The following is a 17008-nucleotide window of genomic DNA, read 5'->3' on the forward strand; positions in this document are numbered from 1 at the left end:
GAATACTACTCAGCTATTATAAAGAAGGAAATCATGAAATTTGCAGGCCAATGGATCAAACTAATTAACTTTATTTTTATTATCTTTTGGGGCTGGAGAGATGGCATAGTGTTTAATGGCACTGACTGCTCTTCCAGAGGCCCTGGGTTCAAATCCCAGCACCACAAGGCACAAATGTCTATAACTGCAAGATCTGACATTCTCACATAGACATATAGACCGGCTACACACCAATGCACATAAAAAGGCAAATAAATTATATTTCTACTCTTACTTTAGTAATATTACTAACAGATTACTGAGGTATTTTTGTTTTCTATTTTAATTAAAGAAAAGTGTTGGACTTTCTTTAAAGCACATCAAGATAATAGAATAGAGATTTGCTAATATAAAACATGGCAGCTAATGGTTAGAACTACATCTTGCTTGGCAGTAAGTGTCCTAACAATTTTTAAAATTAGTTTCTGGAGTAGATGTTCTTTCTTTGGTATTGATTATGGTTGACCACCCCGTTAACAGCATAAGGTAAAAATACTTCATGTTTTATCATTTCCTCAATAGCCAACTCTCCAAATCCAGTCTCAGGAGGATGTATTGTCCAATTTACACTCCATTGACTCAAATATCTGTAAAATTCTTGTATGGACTATCACACAGAGAACAGTGCCATACTGTGACTGAAGTGTTGGTCATCATTGCTTTTTTAATGCTTTATCTGAAAAAATTGTTTTGCTGTTTCTCACACTTTTATCTCTGAATGTCTTCAAAATATCAGTTCTCCAACTTAACACGTGGTTTTACAAGTTTATGCCCTAAACAAAAGGGCATTTTTAAAGATAAAGGTTTTAATGATAGGATCACAAGTCTTCATGTGAGAGCGACCTTTCTTGCACTTGCCAATGTTGAAATCTCATGAATGCAGTTTATGCTGTGGTCTCATCCCTTTGACATTTTCTTGAAATCATCCATTTTTTCTTCCCTCAATGAGGAAATGAGTGAATCACTCCTGCTTTTCTGCTCCCCCTTTTTTGCTCCTTTTCTTCTTCTGCTTTTCTTGTGCTTATTTTTCTTTTGTCAGTTTATACCTTTCCTGTTTGATAGCTGGTTATTTGGGGTGCTGTTCTCTCGCTGCTTTTCTTTGTGCACAGTATGACCCACACATCCTTTCAGAACATGTCTTCAATTCTTGCCGGACCTGCCCCTCTGGTGTGTAGATGTGGTAAGATGACCATTTCCCTTTATCCTTAAATGTCTTCATCATTGACTTCAGCAGTTCTTCCTGGCTTCTTTGGTATTCACTCTGTTCTGTGTTCTCTGCCTCTCTCATCAACCTAGGTGTCCCCAAATTCCCAGCTTGAGCCTTCTGCTCACTTTCAGCAGTAGTCTTTTTTAATGTATATTTTATTTATTATTTATTCACAGTACATCCTGATTGTTATCCCCTCCCTCTTATCTTCCCACTCCCACCCTCCCTCCCTCTTCTGCCTAGTCTCTTCCCTGAGACCTCTGATGGGAGGGGACCCTTCTAACCCAACCGTCTGGTGACAGCCTATTAAATCTCATCAGGATAGCCTGCATCCCCTTCCTCAGTGTCCTGCTAGGCCATGTTGCCAAGGGGCAGTGACTAAACCATGGGCACCAGAGTGCATGTCAGAGGTTCAGCAGCAGTCCTCATCCCCTCATGGAGAATCATCAATTACATCTGAACGGGTCTGAAACGGGGGGGGGGGGGGTCTATGTTCTCTGCATGCATTGCCCTTGGTTGGTGCATCAGTTTGTGCAGGCCTCCCTGGGTGCAGATCCACTGGCCTTCATGGTCTCCCTGTGGAGCTTCTGCTGCCTCCCTGACCTTCCGTCCCCCAACTCTTCCCTACAACTCTCAGCATTCCACTCCGAGTCCAGCTTTAAGTCCCAGTATCTGTCCAGACCCCCACTGGGTGGAGTCTCTCAGAGAACATCTATGTTGGGCTAATATCCACTTATAAGTAAGTATATACCATGCATGTCTTTCTGGGTCTGGGTTACCACACTCAAGAAGACTGTTTCTACTTCCATCCATTTGCCTGCAAATTTCAAGATTTCCTTGTTTTTAATAGCTGAATAGTGTTCCATTGTATAAATGTATCACTGTTTAGAAAATTTATATCTTTGGATAAATATAGTTGCTTTGTTAGACATGTACTCAATTCTAACTGATGACAATCTTGTCATTGTGAATTTCCAAATTATTTTAACCTAGATGTTGTTTGCATTCTTACTTTTCAAAAGAGATACACAGTACAGGGGGCCCTGGATAACAGATGAGGTCATAAGCAGCAGAGCACAGACAGACAGGGTTACTGTCTGGAGCTCTCTGCTCCTGCTGGCTGGAGGTCCATGTAAAGATGGATACAGATAATCAAACCAAATTATCATCTGATATATATCACAATAGCTTATGCTTTCTATATAAAATATATTTAGTGCTTAATGATGAATTAAAAATGTAGATTGAAATTAACATTTTTTTAATCTCACAAGAAAATGAATGCATTAACAAATTTACATAGATTCAAATAGTATTAGCATAACATAAAATATATCTCTAATGTAGATTTCATAGAGTCATTCAGAAAGTGCAGATACATATTTTTAGACCTTTTACTTGGGCATAATAACTTGTAGCTAATATAAACATAGTCAACTTGTATGTTTATTATGTTTTGTTAATTGTTGAATTATTGTTATATGGTGTTACTGTTATCAAAAACAATTGTATATTAACATTTTACTTTGCCATATAACAATTTTTAATAATGAAAATAAAGTATAATTGACTCTAAATTTATTTTTTATTTTGTACTTTCACTTGTTAGCTACAAACTTCAACTTAATTGTCAAATCCCCCTTTATTTGTAACTTGTCATTTTTTCCCTAGTTCATGATTTATATTCCAAGTTATATTACCATTAAATTTGGGCCTAGTGTCCCTGTGCCTCTGCTTAGCCTGGATCTTCAAAATTTAGGCTCAGGCTACATTACACTGACGTTTCCTTGGCCCTCCAGCTCCCATATACCACACCTGGTCAGTCTGCTCCATGATCATGGCAACCAGCTCTTTCTATATGTCCCTTCTTGTGCACATATATCTTATATTTGTCCTGTTAATTCTGTTTTTCTGGAGAGCTCTAACTGATACAGTTCCCATGAGTGAAAAGAAAGATTGAGGCCGTAAAACATGATGGGACTCAACTCCACTTTCAGATTCAATGAGTATTGTAACAGTGGGCATTGGGCCTCTGGCCTCTCACTAGTTAATCATCCCCAGATGCTGAAGAAACCACTCAAGCCAGGCACAGAGTCACACACCTGCAACTCTAGTGCTCGGGAGGCTGAGGCAAGGCAAGTACCAGGTCCAGGGGAGCTCAGGGCCATTGTTGGGGATCAGGCAAGTTCTGTGATAATGAACATGGAAAGATGTCTAGGTTAGTGCACTGAAGACTCTTCACTGCACAGAGCCTAGGTCATGAAGGAGTGGCCAGGCCTGTTTCTCAGTGGTGGAACTGACCCTTAGCACTACACATACAAACGTAGGATATAATGTGGGAAGAGACAGCAGGTTGGGTAGATGGCAGAGTTAAATACAAGGACCTGTTGGTCCCCGTGCACAGTTTCTGTCCAGGTGTATGCTTGCTGTGAGAAGACAAATGTGGGGTTTCCTTGGTACCTGGATCGGCCATTGCTGAAGTCAGTATAAACGCTGAGGTTATTTTCTTTCTTCTCCTAGATTTCTGTGGATTCTGAAATGCATCTGTGCCAAGACACAGATAAAATCATCTGTTGATGATGTGTATTTGGCGTTTTTAAAAATAGCGTCTCCCATGCACACACATGGAGTAGCCTAACCTTCCTCCCCGCGGAATCAGTCAGCCCATCTGGACTCACATCAGCTCTAATTACACGTCTAGTATAACATTTACCATATCACATCCTATTAGAGTTTGTTATATATTTCTTTGTCTTCTCCACCAAACCCGAAGCCCCTGAAAGTAGAAATGTCTCCTTCATCTCCATATCCTTAGCAACTGGCATCATCTTTGACATGTACCAGGCATTCAGCGAGACAGAATCAGTATTGTTTTGAAAAGCAATCAAGTAAATGAATAGAAGTACTTTTTAATTAATAAAAGTCACCTGTAACCTATCGGGCTGCAATGCTTAAATTACTAAAGAGTCCCATGGGATTCTGAGTGCAAGAGAATCTCAGAACACTAATGAGACTCTAACTCCAGGTGTCCCCCACTGGAAACACTGCTTGCCATGACCTGTGCTTCTTGTGTGGGTTTGGGTGTATCTTCAGAGGCTCTTTGTAGATGAAGGTGAGAGTAAGCCCTTTGTTCTCCTGTCTCCTAGAGCTTTACTCCTAGAGTGTCAAACTAATTCATTCCCGCTATTGCTGAAAACACAAACGAGTGGTTGTTACAGAGGACAGGGTCTGATTCTGCTATTTGGGCAGGGTAGGAATGAGGATCAGAACTGAAGAGCCTCCTGGCCTCTAAGCTAGTTGATCGTTTTGCCACACTGGTTACTGTTCTATTCCAGAATGAATCTCACCTACATATACTCTTAAGTTTTCCAAACCCTCAGATGTGAACCTCCAACTGCTGTCAATACCACTTCATGTTTGGATATTGTTTTCTGCGTTGGCACATGAGGGCTCATCATCTTATTCTCAGCATCGTGTGTCATTGCAGATCTTACAATCTGACTCACTCTTCCAGGAGAGGCTGTGGAAGAGAACCTGGAGACTTTTTTTTTTTTTTTTTTTTGCATTGATCACAAATCATAACTGGGAGCTCTCGTGCACTAACGTCTTTAATTAAGAACATTTATTCTCACTGGAAAATTAAACATAGCTTCTTGATTGTTCAGTACAATAGCTTTGAAGTAGAAAAGAGAACCAGTATCCTGTGTGTGTATAAATTACAGCTCATTAACACGGTCTCGATTATTTCATATTGCTTTCCCGTTGTCCTTGTAACCCAAGCTGTAACAATACTGGAAGGAAGTCAACATGTAATTAGTGTGACTATATGAAAGCAGACTGCCTTGTTTTACATGCTGTGAACTCTGAGGGATTCACAGAGGTGGGGAAGATGGCAAGCAGCACAGTCTTCCCTGTAAAGCCCAGCATTCTTCAGCTCTAAAACATGTCGCTGGACCAGGAGCTGAAGAGCACAGGGGTTCTGCTGGTGAATGATCCAGCCTCTAAAAGGACTGGGTGGGTTAGCATTTGCTGGCTTAAGGCTTTCCTCTAATGAGTCTTTTGTTCTTATAAATCATTTTTTTAAATTTCATTTGGCATGTGTGTGGAGGTAGGAAAAACATGGAAAGGGTTGGTAGGAAAATAAATGGGAGCCAGAGGGGTCAAGGTCACAGAATCAACTTGTCAGGCTTATGAGCATTCAGAGAGTCTGCATGGGTCCACACTAGGCCCTCTCTGCATGTATCTTATAGTTGCTGGCTTGTTGGTATTTTGGGGGGGGGGGCAGGGAACTCCTACAGTGAGAGAGGAGGTTGTCTCTGACTCTTTTGCCTGCTTTTAGGAGCCCTCGCCTCCTAATGGATTACCTTCCCCAACCTTAACATGAGGGTTTATACCTAATCTTATTGCATCTTGTTGTGCCATGTTTGGTTGATGTCCCTGGGATGCCTACTCTTCTGGGTGGAGACCTGGAGGTGAAGAGAGTGGGCCTTGGGGAGAGGAGACATTGGAGGGAATTGGGAGGAGTCGGGGGAAGGGAAACTGTGGTCGTGATGTCTTGTATGAAATAATGATTTTTTAAATAGGAGTTTAGATCTTGACAAAACCTAGTCAAGAAGTGAATTTTATGGTGATGAGTATAATTCAAGCAATCACAAAGTTTCCCACGTGGCTTTGCTCTGTACAGTTTACAGTCTGGAAATGTAGCCATTTTTCTTTACTGCAATTTTTTGGCATAAATGTTTGTGATGTTGTGTCTGGGTCAAAGCAAGGCCAGCAAATCCCATGTCCGTCACCATCCGTGCTTCATTTTCTACACATATCTACGACGGAGCCAACAGAATGCATTCAGTCAACATTTTTGCATAAAGTGAGGCAACCATTCAGGGAAAAATTATTCTATGGATTTAATCAATTCAAAGAAATCCCCTAGTCTTCTCATGTTAAAAAAACCCTTTGAAGTATTGGCACATCACAACCTGGGAACTCACACTTTGGGTTAGTCAGGCAGAAGCAAACAAACAAGCCTAACATGGATGCCTCCCAGATGCATAGATTGGCTTTCCCTGAGTGCTACTTAGTCTAACCAGCATTGTTGATCAGGAGATAGCCACATGGCCATGTAACTTCCCCTGAGAGGGTTATAGCTCAGTGGGGAGACCCTGACTGGCAAGCTAAGGCCTTGGGTCTTGGGTCTAATCCCCAGGACCAAGAATAATAACATGCCAAGAACTCACAAATTCTCCTCAAACACCTCAGTGATACTCAAGTGAATGGACCTTTGAAAAGCCCATTCTCTGGAGGCCCCAGGGAAACAACAAAAGAGCCATAGCCTGACGTCAATGAACCAAATGTTGATTGTGGGCAGGATTAGCACGTGCGTGTATAGATACCTTATGAAACTTAGCTAAGGGCAAGATGCCAAGTGAAGGCATGCCTCTTTATCACAGTTGCATTAAAAATTTTCTATCACCTTCATGAAATGCAAGTCAAAAGCAATTGTAGCCTCTGATTTTATTCAAAGTAAGAAGAGCTTACATTGGCAAATCAAATAAATAATAAAATTTCTATATAATCACGTATTGGTATGCAGAGAGAACTTTTACCCTTGGTTTACACCTTGCAATTAAAGGTATCTTAGAATTTATGAATGAGATATTCTAGAAAATTCAGTTAACTTCTCAAATAAAATGTAGTCCTGAAATTATTAACTTTTATGCAATCTATGGAATTACTCTTTATTGATGTTAAGTTGAAACTTCATATAGGTCACAGTAGCACTTGCTAGGTCTTACATTGATGTCAAAATCCTCATCCTTCTTCAGCTCCTAAACGTGCAGGGCAGATTTGTAATTGTATAGTTCATGCTACATTTTTACCTAAGCAAGAGGTGACGCGGTGGTGAATTGTCCTTTAAACTGGCTGGGCCAAGAAGTCAGAACCGGACAAATGCTGCTCCTGTGTGGATGGAATAAGTTCATCTAAATGGTTATCATTATGGTGCATTTCCCAGAATTTGATTTTTAGCTTACAGTAATCTATTTCCCAGTAACTGATAACTTCTTAGCTATCGAGTTAAGTCACTGATTAAAACCAACCTTGCAAAGCTCAATACACACCACATATTACACTGAATTATAAGAGCAGAGTGATGGTGACCTGGAATATGTTAATTAAAGTTCATCTTTGAACATTTTCACTTGGTGACTATTGAACAGAGTGAATGAAGGTTCTATAAGTTTCCTGGAATAACTAGTTTCCTGGAATGAAATTTTTAATAACAAAAATAGAATCTTATATGCTAATAATTGGTTTCTATTTTTAACACTAGCATGATTAAAGTAATGTGTGCATAGATCTTCTTTATTTGGCTAGATCACCACTGTAGGAGAAAGACGAGCAAAGCACTGGCTCTCAACAATGCATTTCTCTGTGTTTTCCTTGTCTACCTACGACCCAAGACTATCACCCAGATTTTCAGTAACTTTTAGCTGCATAGACTAAGCAATGGTAGAGAATATTCTACTGAAATGGAAATTTGATGCTGACTAAGTTTGTTGATTATTTCCAATTACAAGTAAGGATGATTTTATACAGGCACACAGGGACTGAGATAGACATTAAAATTTTAATTCCGTTCCCAATTTTTAAAATGTCTCCCGGTAGGACAATGTTTTATTGTCTCTATTTGCCAGAAGTTCTTCCTGTGTAGTTACGTGTGTGTGTGTGTGTGTGTGTGTGTGTGTGTGTGTGTGTGTGTGTGTGTGTGTGTGATTTTCTCTCTCACACTGATCACTCCTCAATACAGAGTTGTATTTGTCATGTTCACAAACATGCATAGTTTTAGGATTTTAGCATGTGTTGAGATAAAACCAAGGCTTTAAGATAACATTAAGATAAAAATAATGTCTTAAACCCAGCAATTAGAACCAAAAGGTCCCACCGCAGAAGCATTACTTAGTGTTTGGGGAACTTTTGTCTTTATAGGCTGTGTTGCTTCTCCCAGTGTTCAACTAACCTATTTGGTGAGCAGACGAGGAGGGCCTGGGTAGACTGCGAGATGGGGAAAGCACTAATTTACCGAGAGCTAATGTCTGAAATGCAACTGCTATCAGAATCTTTTAAATTAAATCACAGCCACACAACAGCAAGAAGAACAGCACTCACGTTGGGTTTTAGGACAGAGTGTGTAGCACCGTGTAATTTAATGCTACGTAGGAGATGTGATATCACACGGTGTCAGTGGGAGCTGCCAATCACCCTTCCTTCTATTTATGTTTCCCTGGGATTCACAGCCACCTATGGGGCCACATTAGATTTGGGAATCACGGTGCAGAGCAAGAACAAATTATACGGGAAAAAGCTAAGGTCTAATGAAAACACACATTTCACACTTTTAAGACCCATTGAGTTTAGCTCCACAGGTTGAACCTTGCCTTTACTCAGGACAGCTACTGTTTTATATAACAAGATATGTTTTACAGCAATAGAAGGAAAACTGGATTATTGTAGCTAGGAAGAATAAGATTAGCTAAAATATAATTAATTTCATGCCTTGTAATAAAAGTGTCGATCTGTTTCCTAACTAGTCTTCCATCTGCTTCCTGTGTCCTGTGTGAGTGTTCAAGTTTCTGAAGGCAGCGGTGGTGGCTGTTTCACAGTCACCTCTGCCATGCTTGGCATGAAGACAGCGTTTCACAGACAGTCTTCCCAGCACCCAGCTCTTACAGTATTCCCAGCTCCTCTTCCATGAAGTTTCCAGGGTCTTGAGTTGGCCAGGAAACACGTAAATGCCTTGCTTGGCACTGATCGTTCAACATTCATTTTTTTCCCCTCAGCATTGTAAGTCTGGACTTCTGTGCTAACTTTCATGTGCTGCTGAAGGGAGTACCCCAGAGGACCAGGAGCAGCTGTGGTCCACGGGCATAAACATGAGCGTCGGAAGGCAGAATGGCTGCCATTCTGTTTATAGCAGTGTCAGTGGTGTGCCTCCCCCTGTGGCCAGGTATGCAATCCTGTGGATGCAGCTTCATATCCACTCAGAAAGTAATCAGTTACCCACCCTCCCCCCAATTTTGTGCGCATCTTGCCCCTGTGGGTACATCTTGCCTCACAGTCAGTATTGTAGAATACCACTGCTGGGTGAGACTGGTGATACTGTCCCCCAACTCCCACTCCAGCCACCGCCCCAAAGCCTTCAGCAGACTGAGAAGTCGCTGTGCTGGCTAGTTTTATGTCAATTTGACACCAGCTAGGTTCATCAGAGTAGGGAGTCTCCGTCAAGAAAATGGCTCCATTTAGATCAGGCTGTAGGGCATTTCCTTAATTAGTGATTGATGCCAGAGGGCCCAGCCCATTGTGGGTGGAGCTACCGCTGGGCAGGTGATCCTCTGTTGTATAAGAAAGCTGCCTGAGCAAGTCATGGATAGCAAGCCAGTAAGCAGCTCGTCTCTGTGGCCTCTGAAATATCCCCTGCTCCCAAGTTCCTGCCCTGCTTGAGTTCCTGTCCTGACTTTCTTCAGTGATGGGCAGTGATGTGGAAGTGTAAGGAAAAAAAAGAAAAAGAAAAAAATCCCTTCCCTCCCCAAGTGTCTTTGGTCAAGGTGTTTCATCACAGCAACAGTGACACTAAGATACTAGCCACTGTGGAGGAGGCTTACAGGCTAATTTCACCTTGTTGTATTTGTGTGCTATAACCTAAGTGTGTGGTGCCTTCAGTAACGGCAATCTATTGTCCAGGTGTAGTGAGTGACCAGAGCATTGGCAAGGCCTGTTGTTTTAGGAGAAGCCCCTAACGTTTTCCTCAGCATATCACAGGGGCCTCCCGTTGTTTTCCTCAGTACCTCAAAGGGAGAAATCCCACGCACAGGACTGAGATTTTTACTTACAGAACTGTGGCTTGAGTTTTGAGAGCGTCAGCTAAGGTGTCTTGGCACCTTCTCTGAACATGCTATTTTTTACTTTAGCTAAATGAGGACTTTTTTCTTGCTAAATATTTCACAGATATATTATCCCCCTCCAGCCTTCATCACTGAGCATATACATATTGACGTGATGTATGTAGACACATATGTATATGTATAGCTTTCTTTTGTGTCTCTGTGTGCTCACTCACACGTCGTCTCTCTCTGAAGCAGAGTCCATGTAGTTAGCCAGCTCACAGCTTCCTTGTCCTTCTACCATAGACATAAGATGCTGACAAATGCAGGTGCCCTCATGATTATGCCACCAATTCTATGCAAATAATTCCATAAATTCAAGTTATGAATTTAGTTTTCTTATTTATGTGGATACATCAACTCTTTAGTCTAGCTCTCACAGTACTATTTTTTTGTGCGTTGTTTCCTTTATTTTGTATGGAAATTCTTCTCATTAGATGGCAATCATGAATGATATCTTAGACTAGTTTAATTAAGTCATACTTCACCTGGCGTTTATACCCTCTGTATCTAACTGCGCACTATGACTGTACAGATCCCTGGAGTTTATGCAAAGCACTGAATCTCAAGGAATTGTAATATATTATGAAAAAATTTCAGAGTTACAGTTTGACTTAGGATACATAAAAATATAATGAAATATAAAATATTTTACAACATAGACATATTTTCTTTTATCAAAAGATAACACATAATCTGAAAACTATAGGATTGCAATATATACTATAAAGAAAACCTAATAATATTTCTGACTTTAAAATGCATTTTTATTTTATAAAACATCTTGTCCATTATTCTAAGTTTGTGGCTCTTTAAGAAGAGACACTGTTTGGGTTACCATGGATACCTAGGGTTACCTTACTGATAGCTTTGTGACATTAGCCACAAACTCCATGGAGTAACATTGTCCCTTTATTTTCCATTTTGAATCACAAGATTCTGGGGACTGTAATAAATGGTGTACCTGATTCACACCCACCTTGTCCATCCAACCAAGTCACTCACATCTCATTGGGAGTCTCTCCTGGTGAGTCTGCCTGACACCCGCAGCCACACACCTTCCTCAGCCTGTCAGATCTATCCTGGGTCCCACAGCCAGTGTGGGGTCCTAGTCTCGTCATCTCTGCTTGCACTCCAGGCAAATCTAGGTTCACTTCAGTACTTGCCTTGCCTAGTTCCCAGCCCATATGTCCTTCCCAGGCCACATCTAACCTCTCTACCCAGACACACCTATATTCACACTCCAAGCTTTGAACAAGACACACATCCTTCATACCTTATCCCCCGCTGTCCAAGTGACTTTATTCCACGCAAGCCATTTCAAAACTCTAGGTCCAACCCACTAGCACAGCTCCTCTCCTGTGCCAACCTAGTGCCCACATGCCCAGATCTCATCCTAAATACACAGAGAATATGTAAGGTCAAGCCAGTATCTCCTCTCCAAAGCCTCTCAGCCGGGTAGGAATGTTTGCCAGTGAGAATTATCTGGGTGAATCCCAGGACACGGAATTTAAACAGACAACACAAAGTTCATCAAAGAATTCAAGGAGTTTAAAGAAGACACAAAGAAGCAGCTGACTTAAATTAAGGAGAAAGAGCTGTGGGCCGAGGAGGATTAAATGTGTGAGGTAATGCCCAAGAAAACACAAACATGAAGCTGATGGAAATGAGAAAAACAATCCAGGCCTTGAAAATGAAATTTGGTAATGGGATAGAAACATGGCAGAGGACTCAAGGTGAAAAAAAAAAATGGAATAGAAAATTCCAGTAACTCAACTGAGAAACTCAAAGCAAATCCTTACAAATAGAATGAATCAAGCAGAAGATAAAATAGCCAGTCGCAAATATAGAAGGTTTAGTTCTGATAAGCAAGGGATATGAAAAGAAAAAAACCCACAGAAAAGGAACATATAAATGATGTGGGACACCAGGAGAAGAGCAGACCTTGTAATTATAGGTACAGATGAGAGACAAGAGTCCCAGGTCAGTGGCACAGACCCATCTTCAACTAGATCATGGAACAAACTCCCCTAAACTAAGGAAAGACGCATCTAATAGACAACACCAGAAAAGCCAATTCCCACAGTGCATCATAGTTAAAAAAAAAACACTAGTATACAGAGCTGAGAAAGTATGCCTAGGGCCTCAAGAGCAGAACACCAACTCTTTACAGGCAGTGTAGTGGTCAAAATGATGTAAAAATTAAGACTTCTGACGGTGTGGGAAAAGGGGTAGAGTCTCCGGGCATCTGTGAAAAGGGGTGGGGTCTCCGGGCATCATCTGTGAGAAGTTGGCTGTGATCACCTGTAGCTCAAGAAAAGGACCTGGAGAAACTCACACTGCTCTTCTCTTTCTGCGCCCCATCTGGGGGTACCAGCAGCAATGGGTGGAATATGTGGAGCTTAATTAGTGTTTTAGTTTCCTAAGTGAAATATTATTCTTCTTACTGAATCACTGCTAAGAAATGTCTCTTGGAGACATATGCGTATGCCCTCCTAGACTGTAATTTACATTTTTAAAATTTGTAATTTGCAATTAGCACTATCATTACCTTTTATTTGGGGAGGTATACCGAATCAGTTCTCTTAAAAATTTTAAGAGAGAAATACCCATATTTGTAATGTGCGTCTTAAGTATATGACATTGAGATGCGTTTCGCTAAATGCCAAAACTGCTCCTTCACAGCAGATTAATTGTTCCTTGTTTCTGAGCGCATCTTTGCCACAACTGGTGGGAGTCTCTTTCACGATTTTTACAATCTTGGTTCAGAAAATTAAAGAAACTCCAGTGTGCTGCTGCAGCCATGCGGGGCTAATACATCTTGTTGTGCGTGACTGAGGACAAGTGCCCTCCAGATTAAAATTTTTTTCTGCTCAACATCCAGCATTTTCATAAAATATAGTCCTCACACAGCTCCACAAATATCCCAAGCATGTGGTTTAATTTAAAGCAACATGCTTGAGTCACCCATTTAAATAAAATATCTGTAGTGCTCCAAAACTATTTTATAAGTGCACCTTCTCAAAATAAAACAAGCAAACTCTATAATTTCGAGTGTCATAAAATTGTATCTGCACTGACTGATAAGCTGAGCAATCTTCAGGGAGGATTTCCCAAGAAGCCACGGGGCAGAGGAAGGCGGCCTCCTGGTCTGTGTCACTGGCTGCTTCAGGAGTTGCCTGCCTCCTCCTGCCTCCCCATCTCCTGTGGCCAAGGCAGTCTGAAATGTGAGGCAGTTGATATGAGCAAGGTAAAAACATTCCTTTCTCCAGTGTGATTTCTGTTTAAAGGTGGCCTTTGTCTCTCGTTGTGAAAGAAAATTCTTTGTAAGACGATCATTTGAAGATCATTTGAATGTGAGTCAGAGCACACTCAGAAGAAAAGAGGATGCTAGGATGGGTAAAACCGACCCCTTTAGAGATGCCGCTCCTATAGGGTGTGTATGTAAGCATTATGCTTTTTCTTACTGGAAGAGGCTATAAAGCCAGGGAGGGAGTTTCTGCTCCCCTGTGATGGTCAAAACAAACCAGGGAGAACACCTGCTGCCACAGCTGGCCCCCCCTCCTGTCCTCTGCCCCCTCTTCCCTTTCTCTCCCTTCCTCTCTCTACCTCTCTCTTCCTCTCCCCTCCTCTCCCCCTCTCCTCTGCTTTTCATGTTCCGGTCTCTCAACAGAATCGATCCCATGATACTTCATAATGATACAATTTTATTTTAAGACCTAGTTTATTTGATCACTGCTGCTTGGCGGAGAGGCCCTGTGGGAACACAGAGGAAGGGGATGCAAGCTATACAGATGAGACATGATGGGCTGTGGTCAGAGGGTGGGGGAAGAGGATCCCGCTGGTCAGAGGTCTAGGGGAGGGGAATAGGGCAGAAGATGGAAGGCTGACAGGAACAGGAGGATGAAAGCAAGGGGATTACAATCAAGATGTAATGTAAACAAATTATAACAAAAATATGTATATAAAAATGACCTAGTTGGCCACAGTGAAAAAATTTGGGAGTGAAAAGTGATAGTGAATGAAGGGAGGGAATATGCCAATGATGATTTCAAGGTCAACAAGGTATTTACATACTCAAAAGGAAGTTGCAATAATAGGTTTTCATAAGGTGATAGAAGCACAGCTTCTCATTTGAGGAGAGTCCTGGGGGATTGTAAGAATTAAGCTGGTTCCTGAAAAGCTATGGAAAATTAATGCAGCAATGTGTGTGTCAGCAAGACATCATGTTTCCTTGTTAGAAAGTAGTCAAAATCCTCTGCTTAATCGGTCAAGTCAAATAAATTTAGAGTTAATGTTCAACAAATGAAAATTGGGTATTAAACATGTTTAAAGTGTGAGCAAAGGATTTGATGTCTAATGAATATGTATCCACGTGTTTAAGAGCAGATGTTGAAAGTCTGACGGAGCCGGCAATGGTGGCACACACCTTTAATCCCAGCACTCGGAAAGCAGAGGCAAGCAGATCTCTGTGAATTCAAGGCCATCTTGTTCTACAAAGCGAGTCCAGGACAGCCAAGGCTACACAGAGAAACCCTGTCTCTAAAAACAAAAACACACACACACACACACAAAGAAGAAGAAGAAGAAGAAGAAGAAGAAGAAGAGAAAGTCTGGAGGTGGCACCAGCCTTTAATCCCAGCACAGAGGAAGGTGAATCTCTATGAGTTGGAGCCCAGCCTGGTCTGCAAAATGAGTCCAGGTCAGCCACGGCTACACAGAGAAACTCTGTCTTTGAAAAAAAAAAAAAACAGATGTTGGTGAAAAGCAAATGTGGATGAGTTTATTTCTTGTTTTGTTGTGCCAACTTATTTATAGCTCCCTTTAAACCACTCAAAACTGAAGTGCCCATCCTGATTTGACAGTTGATCTTTGCTTAAATAAAACTACAACATTTTCTAAAATATCACTTAGAATGGTACAGGCAGAAAGATGAAGTCTATTTCGATGGGGACTCTGAGCCATTTCTTGAAAGTCCTATGCTTTGTGTGCAAATAAAACATAGTTTACAAATAGAAGAGTTATAGTAATTATAAAAGACACTTCATTAGGGAGAGGCTATAAATCCTGATATTCAACAGAAATCAATTCTATTGATTCTGAAATATGAAAGAAAACTCATTTTTTAAAAAAACAAGAAGCACTAAAACAAACAAAACAAAACCAAAAGCAATGTGATTTATTTTACTCCGGTTAATTAACCAAAGCCAAAAACTAAACACTTCCTATCCTGTAAGGGTAAGTGACCACAGGACACAGTGATACAGAGATCAGCAAGCAGTGACACTGATGGGCGCAGTGGAAGGGAAACAGCAGAGGCACTGAGGGAGCCCCAACCTTCCCCGTTCCTACAGACGTGAAGCTCCCATCTTCCTAACGGATAGTCCGGCTTTGAGCCTCGTGCGGATGAGAATGGTGGAAGGTGCTCCTGATGCCCCATGCTCATCCCAGGACCATCAAGGCATCAGCGTTCCACAGCATCTAATACTCCAGGGCCCTGAGCAACTCACGCAGGTCTAGTGCTTAGAACGACCTAAGTATGTGTGATGGCACTGAGCGGTGCATTATGCATTCATTACACTGGCCACAACGGAGCAATCCAAACACGATACAAAGAACGCGTGTAAGCAAGTGCGATGATGTTTACTGTGCCACAGCCAGATATGCTTGAGTTTGATTTGTGGCTCTATCTGTCCTTAGCTCAGCCTCAAGCTAGGAATTATGGCTTAACAGTCATGAAGATCGGCTGAGAATGTCCATAGAGAGCTCACAGTACCCCACCTAGTGTTTGCTGTTACTGTTCCTTTGAAAATAGGGCTGGAGAAATGACTCTGTGGCTCAGAGCAGTTGCTGCTCCTGCTGAGGGCCTCTGTTGGGTTCCCTAAACCTCCATGGCTTCTTAGCACACCCTGTGACTCAAGCTCCAGCGAATGTAGCACCCCCTTCTGAACCTTGTAGGCATCTGCATGGATGTGGTGCACATACAGGCAAGCGGGCACATATGAAGAAATAAGAATAAAATAGTATTTAGGTGGGGATAGCAAGTTGCATTGTGGTTTTAAAATTTTTTGCAAGTTTTACTGTTAGTTGTATGCTTTTAGTCTCTCTTTGTTCGATTTTTTTTTCAGTTTTGTTTAGTTTTGTACATTAAGAAGAAAAGAATGAAAGACATTCAAAATCTTACATTTTTAACTGAGGGAAACAGGAAAGCATACATTAGTTTAAGTCAATAAGTAACTGGATATTTTAAGTAGCATTTACTAAAGGAAGGCCTGAGGCCAAATCCTTGGTTCAGATGATCAGGAAAAAAATAGTTTAAAATTAACTTTCAACAAATGAATACTGAAGATCTTTCAAGTGCTGTTCTGGATCTCTTCCACCATCTCAGTGAGTTGTTTCCAGAGAAGGTCTCACAGAATTGACAAGGAAACAAGTGTTCTTTGGGTGAGAAAAGCTGCAGGCCCAGCAGATGAGCCTTCAGTCACTCAAGGACACGACATACAGCTGAGCTCTGGTGTGGAGGTGACAAGAAGCCAGAGAAAAGTCCCACAAGCCCTGAGCACCATATTTGTGTCCCCACTGCACAATCTCACCCCCCTAAGGAGCTTGTCCATTCTCCCTTGTAGCTGCCTCTCCCTCTTAGTATAAGCCTAGGTGACAGCGCAAGTGCCCAAGATGAGCTTATATTAAGAGGTATAAGCCCTTCAGGTGAAGAGCTAAGTGCTTAAGGTGTCCTGAAGAAAAAGAAAATTGGCCCAGGTCCTGCCCCTTTTCCCCTATAGAGAAAATCTGGCAGTTGACAGAAAGAGCACTGTGAGTGTCACTG

At 41.5% G+C, this 17008-nt stretch overlaps 1 protein-coding gene across 1 annotated transcript in view; it reads left to right on the plus strand.

Moving 5' to 3' along the window:
* NEGR1 (neuronal growth regulator 1) overlaps positions 1-17008 on the plus strand; it is a 727046-nt gene that overhangs the window by 60361 nt on the left and 649677 nt on the right. The window lies entirely within an intron of this gene.

The sequence above is a fragment of the Acomys minous genome (assembly GCF_964271855.1).
Source record: "Acomys minous genome assembly, chromosome: 14".
In the NCBI taxonomy this organism is placed as follows: domain Eukaryota; kingdom Metazoa; phylum Chordata; class Mammalia; order Rodentia; family Muridae; genus Acomys; species Acomys minous.